Source organism: Mastomys coucha, unplaced genomic scaffold (genome assembly GCF_008632895.1).
Source record: "Mastomys coucha isolate ucsf_1 unplaced genomic scaffold, UCSF_Mcou_1 pScaffold22, whole genome shotgun sequence".
Classification (NCBI taxonomy): domain Eukaryota; kingdom Metazoa; phylum Chordata; class Mammalia; order Rodentia; family Muridae; genus Mastomys; species Mastomys coucha.
In genome coordinates this window covers 10,509,278-10,513,142 of record NW_022196905.1, presented here as the reverse complement: position 1 = coordinate 10,513,142, position 3,865 = coordinate 10,509,278, and the positions used below count along the sequence as shown (strand labels likewise).

The window sequence follows — 3,865 nt, the reverse complement described above, 5'->3', positions numbered from 1 at the left end:
AAAAGACTTTCATTCCCTTCCTCTTTTTATGTAAGCCAACAAAAGAGGAAGCTGTTATTTAACAAAGGAGAAGTGATTGTCCTACTTAAGAGGATAAGTCAGCAGGCAAACTAACAAATAAATGTTCAACGACAAAATCAGTCCAGAATTGTGTTCGTGTTTGGAGAAGATGATCATTTCCATACATCTTTCAAATCAACTTGTGCATTTGAGCGATTCTACACAATAGAGGTCATAAGAGATTTTGTTTCCATCGGTTCCTGAGCAGTTGGTCTTTTTTTTATAACCTTTCCCCGTCCTTTATTACAACTCTGTTAGAACCTATTCCACTGTAAAACTCAGAATCCAAGACTGCAGGGTTATTATTCCTGTCTGAGACAGTGAACCCTGGACTCTACCCTACAAACTGTGAGCTCTGCCGGGTCCTCTTTTCTGCCCACGCTGAATTATTTAAAATAGTTCCAAAACCGTAAAGCTCAGCAGTAACCGAAAGAAACAAGGACTGAAAACCCGTCATCACAGAGAACTGTCCACTCCTTTGACTGGAGGAATTACACACGTCGAGAAAGATAAGGACAATAGCAATTCATCATGGTTTATCCCGCCTTTGCAATGTTCTAGACAAATTAACTTGAAGAACTAAAATAGGCCCTCATTTGTCTCCTCACAATTCACTCATTGCAAGATAACAGAGACTGCATTACTGCTTTGTGGTTATGCTGAATGTTTCTGTTATTGCCCAGTCACTGAAGTGAGAAAAATCTATATGGCTTGTCAAATTTATTCCAATTATATTTCGCCCCCTGCTGGTGTAGCTTAGTGTGCAAAAAATTTTTAAAAAAGTATGTCACTGTAAAACATGTTTATTGTCCAAGAATAAAAAAAAAAATGCGTGTAAAACTGAAAATGAATTGATTTCAGACAAACATGTTTGTTTTCACTTGATAAATGTACCAAATAAATACCAATTAAGATCCAAAGAAAACATTTGAATGATGATTTTCAAATAATTTAAACCAATCAAAAATGTTTAATATAGTGATTCTAAACATTAAAAGAACACCGTGCTGTTTGGGAAAGTATCTTTCTGATTTCACAGATTATACGGTTACCAAAAGATTATTTTTGTTAGGTAAGTGAAGAAGCTAACTCTGTTTATTTAATTTTTTTTTTTTTAATTTTAATCCATGGAAGTTGAGTAGCAATTTGTTCAAATGGCTTGGGAGCACAATCAACCTATCAGTAATTGGATACTCTTACATGTGATTCTGAGAGTTGGCATCAAGAAAAGAAAAACACCTGACCATTTATTTCTAGTTTTTTCTCCTATTCAGACTTGTTAAAAAACTGAAATCATAATAGTAAAGTTTATACCTATATACCCTTTTTAGTCAAATGTTACGTTGTAGTACTATTATTAACCTCTTAGTCACTCAAATTTTTTTGATCTATAAAAGCTCTTTTTTTGGGGGGGTGGGGTGGGCTATGACTCATACCAAACCTGCATCACACACAAAACAGAGAAAACTTTTCTACTTTTATTTTGAACCAGGGTCTCCTGTAACCCAGGCTAGTCTTCAACTTATTAACTAAAGAGGATCTTGAATTCTGGATTCCCTATCTCTATCACCCAAGTGCTGTGATTATAGGTGTGTGGCACCATGCCCGACTATTTTTAAAATTAATGAAGTAGATGAAACACCTCTACAATAAAAACTTCAAGACCACAAAGAAAGAAATAGGAGAAGACACTGGAAGATAGAAAGCTCAGTGCTCATTCACTGGAAGAATTAAGGAATTTCACCCTATTGTTGTACCTCAGGGACTTACCAAGTTTTCTTTAGTGTCTGAAATCCAATCCCTGTTCCTTCCACTCTAAGGCTGCTCTCATGGCTGTCCCTTCTCTAAGTATACAATGACAACAGAGCCCCCAGTAGACTACTGGTAAAGTTCCCTGTTCTCTCTGGATGGATGCTCTAGCCATACCAATCCTCTTCCCTCTTAGAGCTGATAGTGAGCCTCGTACTTCTGCACTTAAGCCTGGGATGCCAGCATTCCAGCATTTTATTCTCTGTTGTCAGAAAGAGAAACAGCTTGGGTTATGGGCAAAGAATTATCTTTGAGACAATCTCAACCTCAGCCAACCGCACAGACTAAGAACCTTCCCTACCTGCACAAATCAAAGAAGGGTCCCTACCTCACAGAGGAGATGCACATTATAATGTATGTAAAATATCCCAACAATACTAAGAATCTGTCCCATAGTGTAAACCTTCCTGTCATATCTTCCCCAAGACTAGTGGTTTTCAATTCTCTACCTTTACTCCTTAACTAATGACGCTGAGCAACGTCTGAAGATATTTTTGGTTATTACAACTGAGGTGGAAGTGTAAGTGGACGCTAATAGGTAGAAGCTGGGGATTCATCGAAACCTCCTGCAATGCAGAAGAAGCTAGTCTTTATAGCCAAGGACTATCCAGATTCCAGTCGTGCCAACCTGGAGAAATCTTGCCCTAGAGCATCCTTGGACTGCTGAGATTGCTTCCACTAATTCAGACCACCAACACTGCTAATCCTGGGGTCCCAGTTACTAAAGGTACTTGGACAATTAAGGAAGTCTGAATATGTGCTAATATTAAGCATAGCCTTAGGAATGTATTGTTAATTTTTTGGTATACTAATAAAATTATGGATTTGTACAATGATATACCATCCTTTTTAAGTGTTTGAAATGCATAATTCAGTTTTTTTAAAGAGTTATTTATTTTATGTGTATGAGTACACTATAGCTGTACAGATGGCTGTGAGCCATCATGTGGCTGCTGGGAATTGAACTCAGGACCTCTCCTCGCTCTGGCGCTGCTCGCTCCAGTGTAATGCACTGTAGCTGTCTCCAGATGCACCAGAAGAGGGCATCAGATCTCATTATGGATGGTTGTGAGCCATCATGTGGTTGCTGGGATCTGAACTCAGGACCTTCGGAAGAGCAGTCAGTACTCTTACCCACTGAGCCAGCCCACATAATTCAGTTTTAAATGGCTCAGGGAAAGAGGTCCATGTATACACAGAGATAAAATGAATATAGCAAAATGATAGCTACTATTGCTTGACTCTGGGTGATAAATATACCAGGGCCTGTCATGCCCTGCTTTCTATTTTCATGCTGTTTAGAATATTTTTGTAATGAAAAAAGGCTTTTAAAATACCTGAGCATACAGATGAGGTATGGACTTATTTGCAAATTATTACATTCCCTAGACAATCACTCTCAAACATGCTCCTCTCACCCTGGAGCAGACCTTGTAAATGGTGATCTTGAAACACATTGTAAAGATGTAGAAAGGGGGGAAAATGATGACTGCAACTCCTGAATCAATTGTAATTAGTTTAGACTGTCTAATGTGCACAAATACAGTGGGATTCCAACTCTGCTCAGGGAGGACCAGAGTTAATACAGTGTTCACAGGAGGACTGCAGGACTCATCACAAGAAGCAAACCACTCAAGTGGTAGCAAAAGTCAGACTTCCACAGGTGCCACATGGACTTCAAGTATCCCGATGGTGCAAATGCTGCAAAAGAGACCAGGGAAGCAATCCCATTGACAACACACACACCACACACACATACCACACACACACACATACACACATACCACACACACACACACTACACACACCACACACACGTACCACACACACACACACTACACACACACCACACACACACACCACACACACACAAACCATACCACACACATAGCACATACACACAGCACATACCACACATACCACACACACACACATACCACACACACACACCCCACACACACACCACAATACACCACACACACACACATACCACACA

At 39.4% G+C, this 3,865-nt stretch overlaps 1 protein-coding gene across 1 annotated transcript in view; it reads left to right on the top strand.

Annotated features, from left to right (window-relative positions):
• LOC116070926 overlaps positions 1 to 2,707 on the top strand; it is a 10,685-nt gene extending 7,978 nt beyond the window's left edge. The window contains exon 2 of the mRNA XM_031342325.1: positions 1 to 2,707. This exon is cut by the window's left edge and continues 1,391 nt beyond it. The gene's annotated coding sequence lies outside the window, so the exon portion shown is untranslated.
• Positions 2,708 to 3,865: the final 1,158 nt, after the last annotated feature.